Source organism: Mus musculus, chromosome X (genome assembly GCF_000001635.26).
Source record: "Mus musculus strain C57BL/6J chromosome X, GRCm38.p6 C57BL/6J".
Classification (NCBI taxonomy): domain Eukaryota; kingdom Metazoa; phylum Chordata; class Mammalia; order Rodentia; family Muridae; genus Mus; species Mus musculus.
This window is the reverse complement of record NC_000086.7, coordinates 143,941,748-143,962,187: the sequence shown is the minus strand read 5'-3', so window position 1 is coordinate 143,962,187 and position 20,440 is coordinate 143,941,748. Positions and strand designations below refer to the sequence as shown.

Genomic DNA, 20,440 nt, shown 5'->3' with positions numbered 1-20,440 from the left:
GGCTGGAAAACAATTTTCCAAGCAAATGGTCTGAAGAAACAGGCTGGAGTAGCCATTCTAATATCGGATAAAATCGACTTCCAACCCAAAGTTATCAAAAAAGACAAGGAGGGACACTTCATACTCATCAAAGGTAAAATCCTCCAAGAGGAACTCTCAATTCTGAATATCTACGCTCCAAATGCAAGGGCAGCCACATTCATTAAAGACACGTTAGTAAAGCTCAAAGCACACATTGCACCTCACACAATAATAGTGGGAGACCTCAACACACCACTTTCATCAATGGACAGATCGTGGAAACAGAAACTAAACAGGGACACAGTGAAACTAACAGAAGTTATGAAACAAATGGACCTGACAGATATCTACAGAATATTTAATCCTAAAACAAAAGGATATACCTTCTTCTCAGCACCTCACGGGACCTTCTCCAAAATTGACCATATAATTGGTCACAAAATAGGCCTCAACAGATACAAAAATATTGAAATTGTCCCATGTATCCTATCAGACCATCATGGCCTAAGACTGATCTTCAATAACAACATTAAGAATGGAAAGCCAACATTCACGTGGAAACTGAACAACACTCTTCTCAATGATACCTTGGTCAAGGAAGGAATAAAGAAAGAAATTAAAGACTTTTTAGAGTTTAATGAAAATGAAGCCACAACGTACCCAAACCTTTGGGACACAATGAAAGCATTTCTAAGAGGGAAACTCATAGCTCTGAGTACCTCCAAGAAGAAACGGGAGAGAGCACATACTAGCAGCTTGACAACACATCTAAAAGCTCTAGAAAAAAAGGAAGCAAATTCACCCAAGAGGAGTAGACGGCAGGAAATAATCAAACTCAGGGGTGAAATTAACCAAGTGGAAACAAGAAGAACTATTCAAAGAATTAACCAAACGAGGAGTTGGTTCTTTGAGAAAATCAACAAGATAGATAAGCCCTTAGCTAGACTCACTAGAGGGCAAAGGGACAAAATCCTAATCAACAAAATCAGAAATGAAAAGGGAGACATAACAACAGATCCTGAAGAAATCCAAAACACCATCAGATCCTTCTACAAAAGCTTATACTCAACAAAACTGGAAAACCTGGACGAAATGGACAAATTTCTGGACTGATACCAGGTACCAAAGTTGAATCAGGATCAAGTTGACCTTCTAAACAGTCCCATATCCCCTAAAGAAATAGAAGCAGTTATTAATAGTCTCCCAGCCAAAAAAAGCCCAGGACCAGATGGGTTTAGTGCAGAGTTCTATCAGACCTTCAAAGAAGATATAATTCCAGTTCTGCACAAAATATTTCACAAGATAGAAGTAGAAGGTACGCTACCCAACTCATTTTATGAAGCCACTATTACTCTGATACCTAAACCACAGAAAGATCCAACAAAGATAGAGAACTTCAGACCAATTTCTCTTATGAATATCGATGCAAAAATCCTTAATAAAATTCTCGCTAACCGAATCCAAGAACACATTAAAGAAATCATCCATCCTGACCAAGTAGGTTTTATTCCAGGGATGCAGGGATGGTTTAATATACGAAAATCCATCAATGTAATCCATTATATAAACAAACTCAAAGACAAAAACCACATGATCATCTCGTTAGATGCAGAAAAAGCATTTGACAAGATCCAACACCCATTCATGATAAAAGTTTTGGAAAGATCAGGAATTCAAGGCCCATACCTAAACATAATAAAAGCAATCTACAGCAAACCAGTAGCCAACATCAAAGTAAATGGAGAGAAGCTGGAAGCAATCCCACTAAAATCAGGGAATAGACAAGGTTGCCCACTTTCTCCCTACCTTTTCAACATAGTACTTGAAGTATTAGCCAGAGCAATTAGACAACAAAAGGAGATCAAGGGGATACAAATTGGAAAGGAGGAAGTCAAAATATCACTTTTTGCAGATGATATGATAGTATATATAAGTGACCCTAAAAATTCCACCACAGAACTCCTAAACCTGATAAACAGCTTTGGTGAAGTAGCTGGATATAAAATTAACTCAAACAAGTCAATGGCCTTTCTCTACACAAAGAATAAACAGGCTGAGAAAGAAATTAGGGAAACAACACCCTTCTCAATAGTCACAAATAATATAAAATATCTCGGCGTGACTCTAACTAAGGAAGTAAAAGATCTGTATGATAAAAACTTCAAGTCTCTGAAGAAAGAAATTAAAGAAGATCTCAGAAGATGGAAAGATCTCCCATGCTCATGGATTGGCAGGATCAACATTGTAAAAATGGCTATCTTGCCAAAAGCAATCTACAGATTCAATGCAATCCCCATCAAAATTCCAACTCAATTCTTCAACGAATTAGAAGGAGCAATTTGCAAATTCATCTGGAATAACAAAAAACCTAGGATAGCAAAAACTCTTCTCAAGGATAAAAGAACCTCTGGTGGAATCACCATGCCTGACCTAAAGCTTTACTACAGGGCAATTGTGATAAAAACTGCATGGTACTGGTATAGAGACAGACAAGTAGACCAATGGAATAGAATTGAAGACCCAGAAATGAACCCACACACCTATGGTCACTTGATCTTCGACAAGGGAGCTAAAACCATCCAGTGGAAAAAAGACAGCATTTTCAACAATTGGTGCTGGCACAACTGGTTGTTATCATGTAGAAGAATGCGAATCGATCCATACTTATCTCCTTGTACTAAGGTCAAATCTAAGTGGATCAAGGAACTTCACATAAAACCAGAGACACTGAAACTTATAGAGGAGAAAGTGGGGAAAAGCCTTGAAGATATGGGTACAGGGGAAAAATTCCTGAACAGAACAGCAATGGCTTGCTCTGTAAGATCGAGAATTGACAAATGGGACCTAATGAAACTCCAAAGTTTCTGCAAGGCAAAAGACACCGTCAATAAGACGAAAAGACCACCAACAGATTGGGAAAGGATCTTTACCTATCCTAAATCAGATAGGGGACTAATATCCAACATATATAAAGAACTCAAGAAGGTGGACTTCAGAAAATCAAATAACCCCATTAAAAAATGGGGCTCAGAACTGAACAAAGAATTCTCACCTGAGGAATACCGAATGGCAGAGAAGCACCTGAAAAAATGCTCAACATCCTTAATCATCAGGGAAATGCAAATCAAAACAACCCTGAGATTCCACCTCACACCAGTCAGAATGGCTAAGATCAAAAATTCAGGTGACAGCAGATGCTGGCGAGGATGTGGAGAAAGAGGAACACTCCTCCATTGTTGGTGGGAGTGCAGGCTTGTACAACCACTCTGGAAATCAGTCTGGCGGTTCCTCAGAAAACTGGACATAGTACTACCGGAGGATCCAGCAATACCTCTCCTGGGCATATATCCAGAAGATGCCCCAACAGGTAAGAAGGACACATGCTCCACTATGTTCATAGCAGCCTTATTTATAATAGCCAGAAGCTGGAAAGAACCTAGATGCCCCTCAACAGAGGAATGGATACAGAAAATGTGGTACATCTACACAATGGAGTACTACTCAGCTATTAAAAAGAATGAATTTATGAAATTCCTAGCCAAATGGATGGACCTGGAGGGCATCATCCTGAGTGAGGTAACACATTCACAAAGAAACTCACACAATATGTATTCACTGATAAGTGGATATTAGCCCCAAACCTAGGATACCCAAGATATAAGATATAATTTGCTAAATACATGAAACTCAAGGAGAATGAAGACTGAAGTGTGGACACTATGCCCCTCCTTAGATTTGGGAACAAAACACCCATGGAAGGAGTTACAGAGACGGAGTTTGGAGCTGAGATGAAAGGATGGACCATGTAGAGACTGCCATAGCCAGGGATCCACCCCATAATCAGCATCCAAACGCTGACACCATTGCATACACTAGCAAGATTTTATTGAAAGGACGCAGATGTAGCTGTCTCTTGTGAGACTATGCCGGGGCCCAGCAAACACAGAAGTGGATGCTCACAGTCAGCTAATGGATGGATCATAGGGCTCCCAATGGAGGAGCTAGAGAAAGTAGCCAAGGAGCTAAAGGGATCTGCAACCCTATAGGTGGAACAACATTATGAGCTAACCAGTACCCCGGAGCTCTTGACTCTAGCTGCATATATATCAAAAGATGGCCTAGTCGGCCATCACTGGAAAGAGAGGCCCATTGGACTTGCAAACTTTATATGCCCCAGTACAGGGGAATACCAGGGCCAAAAAGGGGGAGTGGGTGGGCAGGGGAGTGGGGGTGGGTGGATATGGGGGACTTTTGGTATAGCATTGGAAATGTAAATGAGTTAAATACCTAATAAAAAATGGAAAAAAAAAAGAAATAAATAAAAAAAAAACCAAAAAAAAAAACAAAAAAAACAAAAACAAAAATTCAGGTGACAGCAGATGCTGGCGTGGATGTGGAGAAAGAGGAACACTCCTCCATTGTTGGTGGGATTGCAGGCTTGTACAACCAATATGGAAATCAGTCTGGCGTTTCCTCAGAAAACTGGATATAGTACTACCGGAGGATCCAGCAATACCTCTCCTGGGCATATATCCAGAAGATGCCCCAACTGGTAAGAAGGACACATGCTCCACTATGTTCATAGCAGCCTTATTTATAATAGCCAGAAGCTGGAAGGAACCCAGATGCCCCTCAACAGAGGAATGGATACAGAAAATGTGGTATATTTACACAATGGAGTACTACTCAGCTATTAAAAAGAATGAATTTATGAAATTCCTAGCCAAATGGATCGACCTGGAGGGCATCATCCTGAGTGAGGTAACACATTCACAAAGGAACTCACACAATATGTACTCACTGATAAGTGGATATTAGCCCAAAACCTAAGATACCCAAGATATAAGATACAATTTCCTAAACACATGAAACTCAAGAAAAATGAAGACTGAAGTGTGAACACTATGCCCCTCCTTAGAAGTGGGAACAAAACACCCTTGGAAGGAGTTACAGAGACAAAGTTTGGAGCTGAGATAAAAGGATGGACCATGTAGACACTAGCATATCCGGGGATCCATCCCATAATCAGCTTCCAAATGCTGACACCATTGCATACACTAGCAAGATTATGCTGAAAGGACCCTGATATAGCTGTCTCTTGTCAGAGTATGCCTGGGCCTTGCAAACATAGAAGTGGATGCTCACAGTCGGCTATTGGATGGATCACATGGCCCCCAATGAAGGAGCTAGAGAAAGTACCAAAGAAGCTAAAGGGATCTGCAACCCTATAGGTGGAACAACATTATGAACTAACCAGTACCCCGGAGCTCTTGACTCTAGCTGCATATGCATCAAAAGATGGCCTAGTCGGCCATCACTGGAAAGAGAGGCCCATTGGACACGCAAACTTTATATGCCCCAGTACAGGGGAACGCCAGGGCCATAAAAGGGGAGTGGGTGGGTAGGGGAGAGGGGGTGGGTGGCTATGGGGGACTTTTGGTATAGCATTGCAAATGTAAATGAGCGAAATACCTAATAAAAAATGGAAAAAAAAATAAAATAAATGCTGAGCAAAGACAATAGAAGATTACATCCATAGCTATCTCTTCTGTACTCTTACTATTACAAGTAGTGCTTGAAGATTGTACTAGAGTAGGTAAATCAAGGGACAAGTTGGCACATAAAGGAATCTCCCCCATCACTGAGAAAGGCTGAGCATGTCAGCAATACGTAACAGCAACTATGACCCCTTTCCTGTATGGTTGGGACATTTGAATGGTATCTAATGAGAAGCAGTCCTTCCAGATACTGTATTTCTAGAGTATTCAATAAAACATTAGTATAAAGACTGAATTATTTTACAGGTTTTGTTTCTAAAAACACAATCTTCCTATTTGTCCACCTTTCCCAACTCTCACTCACTAAGTGAAAAAAAAAAATACAGGAGAACACTGCTAAACGAATAGAAGCCCTTAAAGAGGAAGCATAAAAATCCCTCAAGGAATTACAGAAGAACACTGTTAAACAGGTAGAAGTCCATATAGAGGAAACACAAAAATCATTTAAAGAATTACAGAAAAAAACAACCAAACAGGGAATGGAATTTAACAAAAACATCCAAGATCTAAGAATGGAAGTAGAAACAATGAAGAAAACCCAAAGGGAGACAACACGTGAGATAGAAACCCTAGGAAAGAAATCAGGAACCATAGATGTGAGTATCTACAACAGAATACAAGAGACAGAAGAGAGAATCTCAGGTGCAGAAGATTCCATAGGGAACATGGACACAACAATCAAAGACTATGAAAAATGCAAAAAGATCTGAACTCAAAACTTCCAGGAAATCCAGGACACAATGAGAGGGCCAAACCTATGGATACTAGGAGTAGATGAGAATGAAGATTTTCAACTTAAAGGGCCAGCAAATATCTTCAACAAAATTATAGAAGAAAACTTCCCAAACCTAAAGAAAGAGATGCCCATGAACATAGAAGAAGCCTACAGAATTCCAAATAGACTGCACCAGAAAAGAAATTCCTCCAGACACATAATAATCAGAACAAATGCACTAAATAAAGATAGAATATTAAAAGCAGTAAGGGAAAACAGTAAAGTAACATATCAAGACAGGCATATCAGAATTACACCAGATTGTTCACCAGAGACTATGAAAGCCAGAAGATCCTGGACAGATGTTATACAGAAACTAAAAGAACACAAATTCCAGCCCAGGCTACTATACCCAGCCAAACTTTCAATTACCATAGATGGAGAAACCAAAGTATTCCATGACAAAACCAAATTCACACATTATCTTTCCAAGAATCCAGCCCATCAATGGATAATAACAGAAAAAGCCAATACAAGGACAGAAACCACATCCTAGAAAAAGCAAGAAAGTAATCCTTCAACAAACCTAAAAGAAGACAGCCACAAGAACAGAATGCCAAATCTAACAACAAAAATAATAGGAAGCAACAATGACTTTCCTTAATATCTCTTAATATCAATGGACTCAATTCCCCAATAAAAAGACATAGACTAAGAAACTGGCTATGCAAACAGGACCCAACATTTTGCTGTTTACAGGAAACCCATCTCAGGGAAAAAGACAGAAACTACCCCAGAGTGAAAGGCTGGAAAACAATTTTCCAAGCAAGTGGTATGAAGAAACAAGCTGGAGTAGCCATACTAATATCGAATAAAATCGACTTCCAACCCAAAGCTATCAAAAAAGACAAGGAGGGACACTTCACACTCATCAAAGGTAAAATCCTCCAAGAGGAAATGTCAATTCTGAATATCTATGCTCTAAATGCAAGGGCAGCCACAGTCATTAAACAAACTTTAGTAAAGCTCAAAGCACACATTGCACCTCACACAATATAGTAGGAGACTTCAACAAACCACTTTCATCAATGGACAGATAATATTAACAGAAACTAAACAGGGACACAGTGAAACTAACAGAAGTTATGAAGCAAATGGATCTAACAGATATCTACAGATCATTTTATCCTAAAACAAAAAGATATACCTTCTTCTCAACACCTCATGTCTGTGACTAAGTATATAGTCTCCAAAATGACCATATACTTAGTCACAAAACAGGCCTCAACAGATACAAAAATATTGAAATTGTCCCATGCATCCTATCAGATCACGACGGACTAAGGCTGATCTTCAATAACAACATAAATAATAGAAAGCCAACGTTCAAGTGGAAACTGAACAACACTCTTCTCAATGATACCTTGGTCAAGGAAGGAATGAAGAAAGAAATTAAAGACTTTTTAGAGTTTAATGAAAAAGAAGGCACAACATATGGAAACTAATGGAACACTATGAAAGCATTTCTACGAGGAAAAAACATATCTCTGAGTGCCTCCAAAAAGAAACTATAGAGAGCACACACTAGCACCTTGACAACACACCTAAAAATTGGACATAGTACTACTGGAGGATCCCCCAATACCTCTACTGGGCATATATCAAGTCTTCTCAAGGATAAAAGAACCTCTGGTGGAATCACCATGCCTGACCTAAAGCTGTACTGCAGAGCAATTGTAATAAAAACTGCATGGTACTGGTATAGCAACAGACAAGTAGACCAATGAAATAGAACAGAAGTCCCAGAAATGAAACCACACACCTATGGTCACTTGATCTTTGACAAGGGAGCTAAAACCATCTGGTGGAAAAAAGGCAGCTTTTTCACATTATGGTGCTGGCACAACTGGCAGTTATCATGTAGAAGAATGCAAATTGATCCATTCTTATCTCCTTGTACTAAGGTCAACTCTAAGTGGATCATGGAACTCCCCATAAAACCAGAGACAGTGAAACTTATAGAGGAGAAAGTGGGGAAAAGTCTCGAAGATATGTGCACAGAGGAAAAATTCCTGAATTGAACAGCAATGGCTTGTGCTGTAAGATCAAGAATCGACAAATGGTACCTCATAAAATTGCAAAGCTTCTGTAAGGCAAAGGACACAGTCACTAAGACAAAAAGGCCTCCAACAGATTGAGAAAGGATCTTTACCTATCCCAAATCAGATACGGAACTAATATCCAATATATATAAAGAATTCAAGAAGGTGGACTCCAGAAAATCAAATAACCCCATTGAAAAATGAGGCTCAGAGCTGAACAAAGAATTCTCACCTGAGGAATACCGAATGCTGAGAAACACCTGAGAAAATGTTCAGCATCCTTAATCATCAGAGAAACGCAACTCAAAACAACCCTGCGATTCCACCTCACGCCAGTCAGAATGGCTAAGATCAAAAATTCAGGTGACAGCAGATGCTGGCGAGGATGTGGAGAAAAAGGAACACTCCTCTATTGTTGGTGGGATTGCAAGCTTGTACAACCACTCTGGAAATCTGTCTGGCGGTTCCTCAGAAAATTGGACATAGTACTACTGGAGGATCCCCCAATACCTCTACTGGGCATATATCCAGAAGATGTTCTAACCGGAAGGATACATGCTCCACTATTTTCATAGCAGCCTTATTTATAATAGCTAGAAACTGGAAAGAACCCAGATGCCCCTCAACAGAGAAATCGATACAGAAAATGTGGTACATTTACACAATGGAGTACTACTCAGCTATTAAAAAGAATGAATTTATGAAATTCCTAGGCAAATAGTTGGACCTGGAGGGCATCATCCTGAGTGAGGTAACCCAATCACAAAGGAACTCACACAATATGTACTCACTGATAAGTGGATATTAGCCCAGAAACTTAGAATACCCAAGATATAAGATACAATTTGCAAAACACATGAAACTCAAGAAGAATGAAGACCAAAGTGTGGACACTTTGCCCCTTCTTAGAATTGGGAATAAAACATACATGGAATGATTTACAGAGACAAATGTTGGAGCTGATGTGAAACTTGCACCACCTGAGACTGCCATACCCGGGATCCATCCCATAATCAGCCTCCAAATGCTGTCACCATTGCATATACTAGGAAGATTTTGCTGAAAGGACCCTGATATAGCTGTCTCTTGTGAGGCTATGCTGGTGCCTAGCAAACACTGGAGTGGATGCTCATAGTCAGGTATTGGATGGCTCACAGGACCCCCAATTGAGGAGCTAAAGAAAGTACCCAAAATGCTAAAGGGGTCTGCAACCCTATAGGTGGAACAACAATATGAACTAACCAGTACCCCCAGAGCTCGTGTCTCTAGCTGTATATGTAGCAGAAGATGGCCTAGTTGGCCATCTGTGGAAAGAGAGACCCATTGGTCTTGCAAACTTTATATGCCTCAGTACAGGGGAACACCAGGGCCAAGAAGTGGGGTTGGGTGGGTAGTGGGGTGGGGGAGGGAGGGTATGGGGGACTTTTGGGATAACATTGGAAATGTAAATGAAGAAAATAACTAATTAAAATAAAAAAGTGGACAGAAGAGATTAAAATGTTTAATAACCATAATTAAAAGTAGGCTTTGAAAAAACTTAAAGTTATAGAGAACATAGAAATCTATGAAAATTACTGTCTTCTGTCAGGGTTTTTGTTTGTTTGTTTGCTTGTTTATGTTTATGTTATGTTTTGGTGAGGACCAATCAGTTTGAAGAGCATCAACTGATGATTGGAATACTAAAGATCCCATTCTTTAGATAAGGGGAACTCAACATGTTCCCCTTTTAACTTTTATATCTGGATTAACAATAACACAATAGCCCACATATTCCTTTCTTTTAGTTTTAAAATGGGTGTACACATCAATAGGTTTTGTTGTGATGTCTTCACACATGCTTATCATGTACTTTTCTCATATTTTCCCTCATTACATTCTCCAATCACCCCCATTCCTATAGGTTCCTTTTCTTCCCATGAATTGTCCCATTCAACTTCAGTGTCATATCTATCTATCTATCTATCTATCTATCTATCTGTCTGTCTGTCTGTCTGTCTGTCTGTCTGTCTATCTATGATCTATGTATAAATCTAAATTCTCTTTATTATAGAAATATGGTACTTGTCTTTCAATTTGATTTATTGTTTTGACATGATTGCTTCCAGTTCTACCCATTTTTTGTGCAAATAAAATATACATGTTTTTCAGTATGTACAAAGAGTAATCTACCATGTATATTTGTTATGTTTTCTTTATTCATTCATATATTGATGGCCATCTAGACTGATATTCCTCCTACTGAGTGGAATAATCCGAGTCTCATCACTTTGAATCTCAGCTGGGCACTGACTGTTTCAGTCAATTAGGTAAAGTAGGAGATGTACAACATTATTTTACATTTCAATTATTTAAAAACAAGCATACCTTTCTGTGATGAAGGCATTTGAGTTTCTGAAAACTCTCGCATATCTAAATGTAGATTGTTATGTTCCCAGAGGTGTGGCTTTCCCAGAGGCATGAAGAAGGGTACCATGCTCAAGAGGATGTAACAAAACAATCAGATTTCCCACAAATCTATGTATCCAACGAGCTATTTCATTTCTTTATGGATCCTATTTCTTCTTTCCTTCTAAAGTTCATTTGTTCTAGAGTTTTTCCTCTGATCCTCATTTTCTCCATTAAGATAGATTTTGCAAAACTCTAAATCCTAACCCCTTTCTGGTGCCATACTTTTTATGAACTTCTGTGTCCATGCATGTGACTAAGCTTAGTTTTTCCTCTTGGTCATCAGCTTCTTTTCAGTATAATTTTCAGATCTCAAATATATAAGCAATAGAGAAATAGCTTTTCTCCCCAACACCAGTTATCACACTGAGACAAATGAAACCAGTTCAAGCAGAGACTCCTCAAGGACTCAATATGAACAGTGGAGGCCCACAACTCATAACCAGATACTTGAGTGACCTTGACTAGAGAAGAGTCCAGCATCTCCCAGAGACCGAAAAGTTGTACAGCAGTTACAAACTACTCTCACCATGCCATGTCCAAATTCCTAAACCTCAAAACTTATGAGAATAATAAATTGTTGCTTTATGATTTTGAAATGATAAAGTATTTTAAGAAGTGACATCTACATAGAATGACAAGGACATTTGTATAGAGTAATTTTTAAATATTCCTCTATGCATCATAACTATTATTCAATTATATTGACTATGAGGCATGAACTTTATTGGGTTATTTTATTTAACTCATTCTATGCTTGCCGTATTATCTATATTATATAGCTGAGTAAACTGAATCTAGATGAGACTAACTAACCTGTTTGAGGCTAGTCAGTTGAAGTGCATATACTTGTTCCAGTGCCCCATGATTTACTCAGATAAAAACATATTTTATATGGAAAAATATAGGATTCTAGGATGTGATTCCAGGAATCTGTCTCCATTTCCATTTCTCACTTTCTCAGCTGCTATAAAGTCACATTCACTCAATGACTGATTAATATGCTGCATTAGCTTCTGGTTTGTTCCCATGCTTTTCAGATACTTAATGTGCAGTATTTTTTAATCGCTACATTTTACTTATTTTTATTATATGTGTGGGTGCCACTGTGTGAACATGGAGGTCAGAGGACATTTTGTGGGCGATTGTGCTCTTGTTCTACCATACAGAGCTTTAGAATTTAATAAAGATCATCAGGTTTTGTAAACGTCCACTTTTCCCACCGAGTCTTCTTACCAAGGTGCAAAAAATGCAACATGATGATGCCTCCTGTCTGGAAGAAAGCTTGACCAATATAAAGGCAGTGAGAGGAATTGCCTATAAATTTTACTTGGACTAAAGCAGAAAAACATTCTCAATCTGTAGCAGCAACGAGTGTATGGGTGCTTATGTAGCCTGGCTAAACATTTAAAAAAGTGTGAGGGATGCACGTGCCCACGGGCTTATGTCAAATCCCAGGGGAAATTCCAGGGAGCACATGTCCAACTCTAGGCAGATTCAGTTCCCAAGGCTGGTTAAAAATATCCTCAGGGGCAGAAAGGATGGCTCACTGGGCGAAGGCTCTTGCTACATAAGCCTGGTGACACGAGTTCAATCTCCACAATCCATGTAAAGGTGAAAAGAGAGAAATGATTCTACAGAGTTGTCTTCTGATCGCCACACTTGTACTGTGACATGTGTACGTATCTGCACACAGCCATCATGGACATACAGAAACTGACACATTAATGGTGAGTGAAAATACTTTTTTAAAACGTTCTCAAAAAGTAAAAAATATCTAAGAAGGGGCAAAGTATCTGCACTTTGGTCTTCCTTCTTCTTGAGTTTCATGTGTTTTGCAAATTGTATCTTTGGTATGCTAAGTTTCTGGGCTAATATCCACTTATCAGTGGGTGCATAACATGTGTGTTCTTTTATGACTGGGTTACCTCAGTCAGGATGACATCCTCCAGATCTATCCATTTGTGCAAGAATTTCATAAATTCATTCTTTTTAATAACTGAGTAGTACTCCATTGTGTAAATGTACCACATTTTTGTATCCATTCCTCTGTTGAGGGGCAACTGGGTTCTTTCCCGCTTCTGGCTATTTAAATAAGGCTGCTATGAACATACTGGAGCATGTGTCTTTCTTACTAGTTGGAACATCTTCTGGATATATGCCCAGGAGAGGTATTGCTGGATCTTCCGGTAGTACTATGTACAATTTCCCAAGGAACTGCCAGACTGATTTCCAGAGTGGTTGTACTAGCTTGCAATCCCACCAACAATGGAGGAATGATCCTCTTTCTCTACATCCTCACCAGCACCTTCTATCACCTGAATTATTGAGTTTAGCCATTCTGACAGGTGTGAGGTGGAATCTCAGGGTTGTTTTGATTTGCATTTCCCTGATGATTAAGGATGTTGAACATTTTTTTCAGGTGCTTCTCAGCCATTCGATATTCCTCAGTTGAGAATTCTTTGTTTAGCTCTGTACCCCATTTTAAAATAGGGTTTCAAATGAAAATTTAAAGACAACTTGAGAAAAACTCAAATATAACAGGAGTTGAACAAGGAGATGGAAAGTGAATACTACCAAAATACCAAAGATGATTATGAACAAAATACTTGCCAGCAAATGAAAATGTAGAAGAAAGAATAAACTCCTGGATTCATTTATTCTACTGAGATAGAATCACGAAGAAATAGAAAACCCTGACCCATAACAAATAACAAAACTGAGTCACTAATAAAAAGTTTCTGAACAAAGAAAAATCTGATATTGGTTATGAGAGAATTGCTACCAATTTTCCTCTATTTTGAACAAATAAAAGTACATTCTTTCAAGTTTCTTTCTAGATAAACAGCATTATTTATTTACTAAAACCAGAGACTGAGTCTCTCTCTCTCCTCTCTCTCTCTCTCTCTCTCTCTCTCTCTCTCTCTCTCTCACACACACACACACACACACACACACACACACACACACACACACACACACACTCATATGCAGGTGTGTGCTGGATACATGCAAGGCAGGGATAACAGGACTTAATGAACACAGATACAAAAATTCTCAACAAAATACTAGCAAACCAAATCCAGTTGTACATGTGAAATGTTTCATGGCATGAGAATGAAAGAGCAGTATAGCATATCTGAATCAATAAGCAATACATCACATCAACACAATGAAGAACACAGACCATGAGATCACCTCGGTAGGTATAAAAAAGCATTTCATAAAATCAATACTACTTTATGATAAAAATGCTCACAAATTAAGTATAGAAGGACCATATCAACAGCCATCATCATTGTGAATGAGAAAAAAACAACCCCAAGTTCATCTAAAATTTAGCAAGAGTAAAGGTGATGCTTTCCATGACGTGTGTTTCACATTATATGGCAAGGCTGAGCCATCCTAGCCACGCAGTCAGGCAGGAGAAAGAAATATAAGCTATTCCAATTGAAAAGGAGAAAGTTAAACTTGCCCTTTGTTTCCAGATTCCATAACTTTAGTATAGAAAAACGCCAGTCCTGCAAACAATAGAAATGATAAGCAAGCATAGCAGAGCTTTAGAATATAAGATCAGTACAATGACTTTATATTAACATTGTGCTGAAGAATAAGTGAGAAATAGTCTCTTTATCACAGCTTCAGAAGCACGTGGGGAAAATTTAACTAAGGTGGTATACTATTCCTACAATTTGAATAGTATAAAATGTTTTTCAGAAGAAAAGATATAAAGAGCCAAGAAGTCCAGATGTACCTTCTTATATTCTGCTTCATGTCACTGCTCTTTGCATATATTGCACTGTTTACAAATTGAAATTTTGTGACTGCTCTGTGCTGGAAATTCTATCAATGTCGTTGTCCAACATCATGGGCTTCCTTTGTATCTTTGAGTCGCATTTTGGTGAATCTCCTCATTTTTCAAGCAGTGTATTGTTACTATATCTCTGTGTTGACTGGGGAATGTTGCTGGTTATATTTCAGGTGTTCTGTGAGAAGCACAAAGTGTGCCTGTGTAAGACAGTGACCTTAACTGCTAAATGTTGACTGTGTTATAGTTGTCCAACTGATCACCTGTTCACATACCTCCTCTGCCTTTCCTTGGGTCTTTGTATTCTCAAAGATACAACGATATTGACCCTAGGCCAACTACTTATCATACAATGGCCTCTAAGTGATCAAGCAAAATAATAATTCTATGTACCTTTGTTCCTTTACTAAAGTTTTCCTCTGGCAAATTTAGAACCACTAAGCACTAAAGGGTCTATTGGATGTATAGTCAATCTTTATAATTGAGTAAATGTATATGTGTATTTCATCAAGTTTTCTTTGTACCACAGCCTGAATTGCTATGATAACTTTGACCATCACTACCCTGCTGAGTCACAAAGTCTAAGTGGCAACCTGACCTGAAGCAGGTGGGTCTGTTCAGCACTGTCTGCTGCACTGGGGTATGAACTGAGGACTCTCAGCCAAGGAGGATATGATATACATTTTGATAGTTAATGTATTCCTGAACTAAGAAGGTAAGAATTTACTAATTAAGGGATAAAGATATGTGACTTACGAAAAAGATGGAGCACTAATCATCCATACAAACAATGAAATCTTGTCATTTGTGCTAACACCAGAGACATGGGGCCAGTGGACATTAGGTTAAATAAAATATTCCATGCACAAAAGGATAGATGCTGCATGGTGTTATTTATGTGTAGAAATTAGAATTTCACTTCACAGAAGAATAATGTCTACCAAAAGGTCAGAGGGATGTGAGGTGTGTGTGTGTGTGTGTGTGTGTGTGTGTGTGTGTGTGTGTGTGTCTTTGTGTATGTGTTGAGGATCAGGGAGGCAGATAGGAATAGAGAGAAGCTAGCTAAAGGGTTCAAGTGTATTTGACTAGTTGTTCTAGAGCACTCTGACAGTTCATGTTGACAAAATTAATTACACTTTGTAGGCACAATATTTTTGCAATCTATTTTAATTAATATCCATTCTCTCCTCTAGCCCATCACTCACAAGAAGTAGTGGAAGAGAAATATTATTAGGATATAGGGGAAATAGGCCTATTTATCAATAGTTCATTGGGGGTGAGCTCAATCTTCTTTGTCAGCACTTTAGTCCTGCAGCAAACACCAAATATGAACCAACAGCTACAGTGCAGTCCTCTTCGCATGTGATACGACACACAAACCAGCAGCTGTAATTAAATCCTAAAGGAACCACAAGGCTCACCAACCAGCCCAAGATGAGAATTCTGCGGAAGTGGCAAGAAGCTGCAGGAAGCTCATGAGTTCTTTGGTGAGTTTCTCTTAAAGGCAGCATTACCACAAGTTGAGTTCAACAACACTATGCAAGGTGAACCAATATATGCATGTCTTTAGTGAAAAATAGCGAGGCACAGCAAACCAAACCAATGCTCAGTGCTAGTCTCCCATTGTCTGTGGGGTCATATTAAACTCCTTCATCAAGTACCTTTCATGTGTTTTCTATATCCAAGCATCCTTTCACCTGTGTCTGCTTCAGAAAAAGTCTTCCACATGTCTGCTTTAGCATGACAGCCTTTCATCTGTGTGCCCCAGCAATACATCATTTGACATAACTGACTTTCCAACGATACTAGAAGTTTCCACTTCATACTCTTTCAACTAAAGGATAGAATTTTGAATGTTCCCTATAAAAAGCACTCTTCCTTTCTTTACTCCCTTCATTCCCTTCCTTTGCTCCCACCTTCCTTCCTCCTCTACTCCTTTACTCTCTTCTCCCCTTTCTTCTCCTCTCTACTCACCTTCTTCCCAACTTCCTTCTTTCCTGCCACCCATCTCCTTCTCCCTCGGTCTTCTCTCCTCCATTCCTCCCCTGCTTCCCTCCTAACATCTTCTCCTCAACTCTTTCATACCTTCTTTTCCTACCCTTTACCTTCTCCTCTCTCCCTCCTCCCCTTTGCTCCTCTCTTCATGTCCTCCCACCCCTTTATTTCTTCTTCCCTCCTATGCTAGTCCCTTCCTTCTCTTCTCCTCCTCCCTCCCCTCTTGTTCTTATTTTCTCCTTTCCCCTCCTTCCATCCTTCCTTCCTCTGTTAGTTCCTTCTTCCCTTCTTCCTTCTGACCTCCTTCCCTCCCCTCTTCTTTCCTCCATTCCTCTCCTATTATTCTCCTCTTACCCTTTTCACCTTCTCCCATTCCCATCCTATCCCCCTCCTAATATGCCCTCTGTTTCTCCCAATCTGCTCTTCTGTTACTCATTCCTCCTTTCCTTTCTTCCCTTCTTTTCTACTCCACTGTCTTCCCCTCCCTTCTTTCCTGCCCTTCCCTTCACATCTTCTCCTTTCTCCTCCCCTCTCTACTCTCCTCTTTGCTATCTCTTCCCCTCCTCCATGCTTCCTTCCCTTCTCTCCTCCCTTTTATCCTCTATCACTTCTCTTTTATTCCCCTTCTCCCTTTTCTTTTCTCTCACACTTTCTCCTCTCCTTTCCTCTCTTATCTGTTCCTTCTTCTGTTACCCCTTCCTCTTTTGCTGTTCTTCTCCCCTCCCCTCTCGTCTCCGGTCCTCCCTACTCCTTTACCTCCACTTCCTCCCCCTTTTCCTCCCTTCACTCCTCCTCTCCCTTCCTCTCCTCACTCCTCCTTACTCCTCACTTTCTGATTTCTTCCCATTCATGCCTCCCCTCCTCCCTTCCCTTTCCCTCACCCCCTCCTCCCTGTCCTCACCCTTCCCTCTTCCCTCTTTTATTCTCCTCTCCCTTTCTCTTCTCCTCCTTTCCCTTCCTCCTATCCTTTTCATATTGCCCTCCCCTCCTCTCTTCTCTAATCCCCTCCTCTCCTTCTTATTCTATTCCTTCCTCTTTCCCTACCCCCTCCTTCTTAACTCTCCTTCCTTCCCTTCTTCCCTTCCTTCCCTCCACTTCCACTCCTCTTGTTCTTTTTCTCTCCTCCTTTTCTCCCCCTCCATCTGCTACCCCTCATTCCTACCCATTTCCTCCACTCCTCTTCTTCCTCCCCTTTCTTCCTTCCCTTTTCTCTTCCTTTCCTTCCTCCTATTGGGACTTGCCCTCTTCTGTACCATAGCTGGGTTGCTATAGTTGCAGTGGCTGATACTGCTTTGTTGAGTCATAAAGCCCTAGTGACAAAGACAAGAGGGACCAGCCAGATCCTGTCAGTATTGTGCCTACTGTGGAGATGTACATATAGGTCTTCTGGAAGAAATTATGATAAAGATCTAGAGTTAAATCAACCCAACCACAAAACTCTCAACCCCAAATTTATCCTGTCTACAAGAAATACAGGTACCAGAGCGGGAGCAGAGACTGAGAGAATGGCCAACCAATAATCTGCCCAACTCGAGACCCATCCCATAGGCAAGCACAAATCCCTAACATTATGCATGACACTCTGTTATGCTTGCAGACAAGATCATGTTGCTCTCTGACAGGCTCCACCTAGCAGCTGACTCAGACAGATACAAACACCCTCAACCAAACAGTGAATGGAACTTGGAGACTTTTATGGAAGAATAAAAGGAAGGAATGTGGGCCCCAATGAGGATAGGAACTCCATAAGAAGACCAACAGAGTCAACTAACCTGGACCCTTGGGCTCTCAGAGTCTGAACCACTAACCAAAGAACATACATGGGCTGGACCTAGGCCTCCCTGTTCATATGTAGGAGATGTGAAGCTTGACCTTCATGTGGGTCCTGAACAACTGGAGCAGGGGTTATCCCAAAAGCTGTGGCCTGTCTGTGGGATATGTTCTTCTAGCTGGGCTGCCTTGTCTGGCCTCAATGGGAGAGGAAGCACCTAGCCTTACAGAAACTTGAAGTGCAAGCAAGGGTGGGAGAGACACCCAGGGAGGTCACCACCTGCTCAGAGAAGGGGAAGAGAGCTGGGGGAAGGATTATGGGCGGGGGCAGTGAGAGAGGGATGTAAAGTGTATATGTAAAAAAATAAGTAAATAAATTTTAAACAGATCCAGAGTTCTGAAATAAGACAGAAAGAATGTGTTTCTGATAGACAAGTATACTTAGGATATAGAGTAATCATAAATGAATAAAATTAAATTATTTGCCATTTTTAGTTATTGAGATAGAAAAAACACCAGCAAGTAAATGGTAACTGTATATCAGGTTCTAAGAATTATGTTTATTTGTTGAAGAAACATTTGACTACTCACTGAACAGGGCTGAGATCTAACCCTTGTTATAGGTCTGTAGGCTTTAGGTTAATAAAAAGGAAGATGAGAAGAGCTAGCATCTACTTATACAACATCTGGTTTGATAAACGTATTACCTGGTATTTTATCAAGGCAAGATCAACATCATCAGACATGAAAAGGAGACTGAATCAACTATATAGAGAACAAATTCTGGTTTTGTGTTCAGGCTTCCCAGTTTCATCCCAATTAACACAAATGTCCCTGTTCTAAGTCATGCAGTCACACCAGTACCTGGGTGGGAAGTGTTCACGTTCTTACAGAAAAAGGACAAAGCTTACATACTAAAACAATAGTAAGGCTTTGCATGAATATCTTGGTAGAAAGCTAAGTACTGTGTGAATTAATACAGTCAAGTACTAAGATATCAAATTTCAGAGCTCCATCTTTAGTACCTGTTGCTAAGGATCACTTCTTTTATAATCACCTTATGAGTCAGGGTTGGGAGATCAGGAGTTCATGACCAGCCATAGATAGATAGATAGATAGATAGATAGATAGATAGGACAGCCTACGATACACAAAAACTTATAGTAATAGTAGTATTGTAGGTAGGGGAGGGGAGAAGCAGAAAAAGGAGAAGGAGGAAGAAAATTAAGAAAAAGAGGAGGGGAGGAGGAGGTAATCAAGGAAATAAGATACTTATAAAATTAAGGAATTTGTGATCTTTATTACCTTAAGGAAGGAACAGGTTAAGAGGCCACCATTAGAGCCAACAAGAACAGTAGCATTCTTTCTGAGATCAGAAACACACTGGTGTTACAACAAAGACCACTGATTCTCAGGAAATTGATAATTGGACATTGTAATATTGCTATAGGAAAATACTCACCATCTATGACTTTTGTTGCTAGGGAGAATAAATCAGCAGGAAGAAAATCTCAACCTTGCTTCCTCATTCTACATCTCATGCAAATGTGTATAATGGGAGCAACCTAAGTTGTCACCTTTCAAACTTCTGCAATTCAAGAGGATGCAACTTAAACGAGACTGGAATGGATGCTGAGAAGCAACCTAGCCTAGCTCATCTTTATTCTAATCCATCGTGTATGGAATCTCATATATGAAAAAGTGAGAAGATTCTCTAATACATCCCAGGAAATAAAAATATTCACTTTGTGTAATTAAAATCTTCTGTATTATAAATAAAGAGGTTTGAATAAAAAAAAAAAGAAATAAGAGCATGCATATAGCGGCACCAGCACAGGGTAACCTTGGACGCGGGGTCGGCAGACACCCCCAAGGTCCCTCGAGGACTCTCTACGCGATCTTAGGACCTCTGGTGAGTGGAACACAACTTCTGTTCCAATCCAATTGCGCAGGACCTTAGAAAGCATTCGGAAGGCAGAAAACCAGCCTGACCAGGGTCACAAATCCCTTCCGGTTGGCGCCAGTA

The 20,440-nt window shown here is 39.8% G+C and overlaps 1 long non-coding RNA gene across 2 annotated transcripts; it reads left to right on the top strand.

Annotated features, from left to right (window-relative positions):
* Positions 1-12,455: 12,455 nt before the first annotated feature.
* Positions 12,456-20,105, top strand: Gm33039. 2 transcript variants are annotated; one of them, XR_878273.1, is made up of 4 exons: positions 12,456-12,571; positions 15,179-15,256; positions 15,949-16,136; positions 19,899-20,105. It is a non-coding gene; the product is annotated as a predicted gene, 33039 (long non-coding RNA). The 2 variants fall into 2 exon arrangements; XR_387088.2 differs by having other exon boundaries at positions 15,179-15,364.
* The last annotated feature ends 335 nt before the right edge of the window (positions 20,106-20,440 follow it).